The sequence below is a fragment of the Sorex araneus genome, chromosome 2 (assembly GCF_027595985.1).
Source record: "Sorex araneus isolate mSorAra2 chromosome 2, mSorAra2.pri, whole genome shotgun sequence".
Taxonomy (NCBI): Eukaryota; Metazoa; Chordata; class Mammalia; order Eulipotyphla; family Soricidae; genus Sorex; species Sorex araneus.
In genome coordinates this window covers 280,850,437-280,857,240 of record NC_073303.1, presented here as the reverse complement: position 1 = coordinate 280,857,240, position 6,804 = coordinate 280,850,437, and the positions used below count along the sequence as shown (strand labels likewise).

The 6,804-nt window shown below is 46.9% G+C and overlaps 1 pseudogene; it reads left to right on the top strand.

Annotated features, from left to right (window-relative positions):
- The first annotated feature begins 1,021 nt into the window (after positions 1 to 1,021).
- Positions 1,022 to 4,094, top strand: LOC101555253 (importin-5-like; annotated as a pseudogene).
- The last annotated feature ends 2,710 nt before the right edge of the window (positions 4,095 to 6,804 follow it).

The following is a 6,804-nucleotide window of genomic DNA, read 5'->3' as shown; positions in this document are numbered from 1 at the left end:
GTACAGTGGGAAGGGCACTTGCCTTGCACACAGCTGACCCAGGTTTTATCCTCAGCATTCCAAATGGGCCCGAAGCTCACCCATCACTTAGGAGTGATACCTGAGCACAGAGGCAGGAGTCATCCCTGAGCACAACTGGGTGTGGCCCCCCAAAAAGATTCACATATGTATTAATAAATGTCCAGAGAGTTTACAAATAAATTAAAATGAATCATGAAATATTCTTATAGAAAATTGCCCAGGACTCTGATTAAAAACTCCAGATCTAACCACCAGTCGCAGGGAAACTGGGAGCAGAGACTCATTAATGACAGTGAGAGGGCGCAGTCAAATTCAGAACCCAGGAAACTCGGCACAGACAACTTGGCTCCTTCAGTCAGCAAATGAACAGCCCTCGCTCCTCTTGCTCACTCGGTGCAGCGGCGGTGGCCACAATGGAGGAGAAACAGTCCTACTTGCTCCTGGGAAACCTTCTCAGCCCCGACAATCACTGTCATCACTGTCATCCCATTGCTCATTGATTTGCTCGAGGGGGCACCAGTAACGTCTCCATTATTGAGACTTATTGTTACTATTCTTGGCATATCGAATACACCATGGGTAGCTTGCCAGGCTCTGTCATGCGAGCGAGATACTCTTGGTAGCTTGCTGGGCTCTCCGAGAGAGGTGGAGAAACCCAGGTCAGCCTTGTGCAAGGCAAACGTCCTACCACTGTGCTATCAGTCCAGCCCAGCCCTGACAATATGGTCCAGAAACAGGAAGAGAAAACTTTTGAGTATCTCCCAGGCCAGCCAAAGATCATATTCCTCTTACACACCATGAGAAATACAACAGCTACTGAGGTTCACAAACGGCTATAGATCTCTTTTGTCCTCTGTGTTTGATGACGCTTACCCAGCTCTTCCTTCCGATGTTCAGGTTGCCATCCAAGAGTGAACTACTGAAGACTATTCAAATGGAAACACATAAAAAAAAAGTTGTGGTAATCCTGCTGAATTGGACAGAAATTTTACAGATGAGGATGGCAACCCTCAATGACCTGAAAGTTTGAGCCCCATTTTGACTTGGTTAGCTCTCCAAATAGGAGACTTCAGGGAACTATTCTCCACATCTTCTGACGCTTGCCTGTGATTTCCGGGAATCCACCACAGCATGAGTTAGAGGTCAAGTGGATGATAGGTCACTGCATGCAAGAACATCCACTGATCCAGATCAGAACTATTCATTATCTGCTCAAGACACAACTGCTTTTTATATTTGCAAATAAGCAAAATAGTTCCCTGTTCAAACATTTGGCAGACCTGTTATCTAGATTCTTACAGACTATAAGGGACTTGTGCTCCCAGAATTGACAATTCAACCCTAACATCCCTTGTTGAGATTATAGATACTGTTTCAAAGCATTCGCATCCTCACGTAGGAGCTACTTTACTTCAGTATAATTTTGTGTGGAGATTCTAACCCCAGTAATATGCAGCTCTGCCCCACCCTTGAAAAAATTGTGACCCTCTCAGAAACTGCAGCTGTTATGTTAAAAGCTTTCAATACGACTGCATAGACTACTTTAAGTGTTAGCATTGATCTTGAAGAGAGGGGGATTGGGCAAATGTGGACAAACTAGAAGTTGATGATTTTGACACCAATGTCATTTGGAGATGAGACTGTTTTAGGCAAAATGGCTTGTAGTCTTGGTGGAAAACTGGTTCTGCCCATTTTCAAGGAATACATCATGTAAAAGCTTCAGAATCCTGGCTGGAAATCCTGAATGTGGAGGATCAATGGCCTTACTTCTGGTGAAGGATGCCACCAGCAGACTGAGGAGATTCTGTATGACACAGTAAATTCAGTTCTGATTCTTCAGGATCTTCATCCAGGAGTAAGGTATGTAGCCTACAATCTGTAGGACAGAGAGCTATAGATTTTCTATCTGTTTTCCAAAAGAACTTTTTTGAGAAGCTGATTACAGCTCTACTGCAGACCAAGGAAGACAAAGGCAATCAGCAAGTACAAGCACATGCGTGGCCACACTCCCAGGACTTCCCCAACTTCCCCAGGACTGCCCAGTCCCAGCTGGTCCCCTATCTAGATAACCTAGTGAAACACATTCATTCAATCATGGTCCTGAAATTCCAGGAGTTGATTCACAAAGGCACCAAATTAGTTCTGGAACAAGTTATGAAATCGCTCTCATCAGCTGCAGATACTTCAGAGAGTCACTATGACTTAACACATCATTGAAAATGCAGTTCAAGGGTCTGGAGCAATAGCACGGCGAGGAGGGCGTTTGCCTTGCATGCAGCAGACCCGGGTTCAATTCCCAGCATCCTATTTGGTCCCCTGAGTACCGCCAGGCCAGGGGTAATTCCTGAGTGCAGAGCCAGGAGTAACCCCTGTGCATCGCCAGGTATGACCCAAAAAGCCAAAAAAAAAAAAAATGCAGTTCAAAACAAACTCAGACTTCTCAGACCAAAAAAAAAAAAAAAAACAAAACAAAAAAACCCCCACTATTGAAAGCAACAGACACATCAGTCAGGCTATTAGGAAGGAAAAAGTCATCCAAGACACATCAGACACATCAGATGTGATGCAGCCATTGTTGAAGACCCTGATAGATTATAATGACACAGAGCTTGTCAGGAACCTCAGGTCTCTTACACACTCTCACTGTGTGCAAGATTCTTGGGAAAGAATTTCAGCAATACCTGCCAGTGCTTATGAGGCCTTTCATGAAGACCATATCCATAAAGCCTGGAGTTACCGTTTTGGATACCCAAGACATGGAGAATATGAGTGATGACGATGGTTGGGAATTTGTGAAGCTTGGAGGTCAGCAACATTTTGGTATCAAAACTGTGGGGCTGAAAGAAAAAGCATCAGCTTGCTAGGGGCTGGTTTGGTATGTTCAGCAGCTGAAGGAAAGCTTTGTGGGATACACCTGTGTTGGACTGATGGTCCCTTTACGTAAAGTTCATTTCCATGATGGCATTCAAGTGTTGGCAGGCAAATCCATGCCTCTTCTGGAATGTGCCAGAGTCCACAGGCCTGAGTTTCTTGCACAGATGTGGCATTTTATGTCTGATGTCATCATCAAGGCCATTGGCACAGAACCAGACTCAGATGTTCTTTCAGAAATGATGTATTTTTCCCCCAAAGCGCATTGAAGTAATGGTAAATGGTTGCCTCAACAATGAACATTCTGAAAAAGTGGGAAATATATTGAAAGCCAAACCAGAAGGGTCTTTTTTAAAAAATCAAGAATTTCAGCAAATTAAATGACAAGATGAAGATTCTGATGAGCAGGCGGGAGAGTCACTACAAGATGAGGAAGATAACGATGCTTCTATTTACACCAGAGTATCAGACATTTTACACTCAGTGTTCAGTAGCTACAAGGAAGGGGAAATGATTTGACCAGCTGCTTCCATTGTTAATCTAATTTAACCAAGGCAAGAAAGACAATGGGAGGTGTGCATCTTTGGTGATGTCACAGACCACTGTAGTCCTTCATTTAAATATGTGGAAGTTCTCTTAAAGTCAACGCTCACGGATGCATGCAACAATGGCCTGACAGCCAGGCAAGCAGCCCCGGCCCCGGCTGATGTCACAGTAGAGAGGTGAAAACTACCAACCTATTTGTACAGAAGCACTTCCTCTTCTGCCAAGCTATTCAATCGACTGATTCGAAGACCAAAGAAAATGTCAGTGACACAGAAAACTGTGTTTCGGTGGCGGGGGAAATAATGGAGTTTAAGTTCAACAGTGAACACTGACGCCATCCTCCACCCTGGTTGTCTTGGCTTTCGTTGTATGTAGATGAAGAGGTTGCTCATTCTTTCAGCTCTCTGTGCAACCTTATTGGAAGTCAGCCAACTCTGGGCCCCAACAATACCAATCTGCCCCACACATTTGGCATAATTACAGAAGGAGAAACGCACATGGTCATTAAACACGAGTATTCTCTGAAATGCCTGGCTAATGTGGTTTGCCAGGCCCAGCTTTCTGGAGGGCTATGGACTGACCACATAGCACAGCTCCTTCCTGGCCCGCAGGTCGCCACCCAAGAACTCCTGAACTCTGCTGAAGGGCCTTCGTAGCACCACCCGAACATGAACTTCAACCAGCCATTTACCCTTTTTGGTTTAGGTTGCTTTGTTTTGTTTGTGAGCAAGAGAGAATGGTAGTGTTGTGTGTAGGCCGCTCCTCTGCACAGCCACGGCAGTGGAAGCACAGCGCTGGGTTTCCCACTGGTGTGGAAGTAGACTGCTAGCATGCCACTGGAGAACTGCCCCAGGACCCCTACAGTGGTAACAGTAGGTAGCATGAGCGTAGTTTTCTCTTTGGGGCGGGGGAGGGTGGGGAAGGCTTAGCAGTGCTCAGGTGTTACTCCCGACTCTACACTCAGGAATAACTCCTGGCAGGCTCGAGGGACCAGGTGGGATGCAGGGGACTGAACCAGGGTAAACTGCATGAAAGGAAAGTGCCCTGGCCACTGTACTCTCTCTCCAGCCTCTTTTTTTTTTCCTTATTTTTTTGGGGGGTTACACCCGGCAATGCACAGGGGTTACTCCTGGCTCTGCACTCAGGAATCACTCCTGACAGTGCTCAGGGGACTATATGGGATGCTGGGAATAGAACCTGGGTCAGCCGCGTGAAAGGCAAACGCCCTACCCATCTCTACCTATCGCTCTAGCCCCTCTCTCCAGCCTCTTGAGAATATTTTTTCTATTGAGATAACTCTCTCATGAGAAGGTAAATCAATTTTACTTTTCTCATTAGACATAAGGAAAAATTGATCCCTGAGCCAGGAGAAAGACCTGAGTACTGCCAGGTGTGAAAGGACGAGAGAGAGAGAGAGAGAGAGAGAGAGAGAGAGAAACAGAGGAGGGAAGGAAGGAAGGAAGGAAGGAAGGAAGGAAGGAAGGAAGGAAGGAAGGAAGGAAGGAAGGAAGGAAGGAAGGAAGGAAGGAAGGAAGGAAGGAAGGAAGGAAGGAAGGAAGGAAGGAAGGAAGGAAGGAAGGAAGGCAAAAATTTAATTGATTAAATGAGAAAAAGACAGAGGGCAGGAGCTGGAGAGGTTATCAATCAAATGCAGTCTATGTATGGACTCTGGACCTTGATCTAAATAAATCCACTAAATAGGCACTAAAGACAGATGTGTCATTTTCGTGTTTGATGCCGTCATCAAGGCCATTGGCATAGAACCAGACTCAGATATCCTTGAAGATGATGGAATATTTGATGGTTTTAGGAATAATTGTTAACTTTCAGGTGTTAAAATTGCACGTGGTCAGGTTTTTGAAATATCCTCACTTTTTAGAGATTGAAATATTCAAAGATAAAGTGACATGAGCCTGTAATTTGCTTTAAAATAATCAAGCGGCCAGAGGCAAGGAAAGAAGTGGGCTTGGGTGTTGAAGAAAACAGATTGATGTGTGTTAATCAATGCTGTAGCTAATAATGGGCATATGATATTTTGTTGTACTCTTTACCATTTTTTGATTGAAAGTTCTAACAGCAAAAAAAAAAGTATGTTTAAGCAAAATGGCACTATTCCTGGACTTAATAAATAATGCAACTAATGAAATTTGAAATACATAATAACTGGGCATTTGACAGAATTCGAACAGCATTATCAAATCTGAGACAAAGAAATTGACACTATTGAAATGAAACCGACATTCAGAAGACTGTGAGCACTCCGAGTGAGCCGCGCTCATGGGTGTCTTGGTGCCCCAGGCCCACACCTAAGCCGGAAGGCTGCTTTCCATTTTCTTTCAGAAATTCTTCGCAGAAAGCCAGTCATGTGAACAGCGCCTGAGTTTGGGGTAGGAAAGAACTGAGAGGCTTGAAGCCCACAGGGCAGGAAGAAGGGGGCCCCGGAGTGTGACGCCAGAGGCTGCCCACTGCTTCCCGTCAGCCTGCTGGAGCTCACCGTTCCCTCTCCCCCCCCCCCCGCCATGCCTGTCAGCTGCCCACTGGCGTGGCTCTGGGGACCTGCCCCCCCCTCCCCACCTTCTCTAGCTGCATCTCTCCAGCCCCAGTGTCTGGGAGCGGGGACCAGGAGTCAGTGTGTGGGGTTCCCGACTATTCTTTTATTTATTTATTTATTGTTTTTTTGGGGGGGTCACACTCAGCGATGCACAGGGGTTACTCCTGGCTCATGCACTCAGGAATTACTCCTGGAGGTGCTCAGGGGACCATATGGGATGCTGGGAATCGAACCCGGGTTGGCCGCTTGCAAGGCAAACGCCCTCCCCGCTGTGCTATCGCTCCAGCCCCAAGTTCCCGACTATTCTTGATGAGCAGAACTGTAAACTCTGCTCCCAGATTCCCAGCTCCTGTGCAGGAAATCTGTTGGCAAACAGAGCAACAGGCCGGAGAGAAGGCATGGGGGTGGGGGCTCCACCAACACCCTGGGCCAGTCGCAGTGTCAGCGGAGAGGGGGCATCACCTGGGCAGCCTCCCAGGGAGTGTGAGTGGAACGCAAGCAGGGCTCAGCCCACACACATGCTGATGCCTGGTTCCACCTTCTGAGGGCCCGTAGGAGCATCAGATCCCAGAGACGCGCCTCTCAGAGACCAGTTACCCCAACACGCCTGGGTTAGAGGCACCTGGAGTCCCCTGCAAGCCCCATCTCTGCTCTCCCCGACTTCCTTGAGGGCAGAGCAGGTCTGTGTGCTGGAAGTCAGATGCCAGGAAAGGCTGGACAAGAAGCAGGAACACCTGGTTGGCTAATAGGCAGATCCCGTGCCAGCTCTGCTGAGCTCCCCTTCTTGTGAGTCCTTAAACACAGCACGCGCGCAC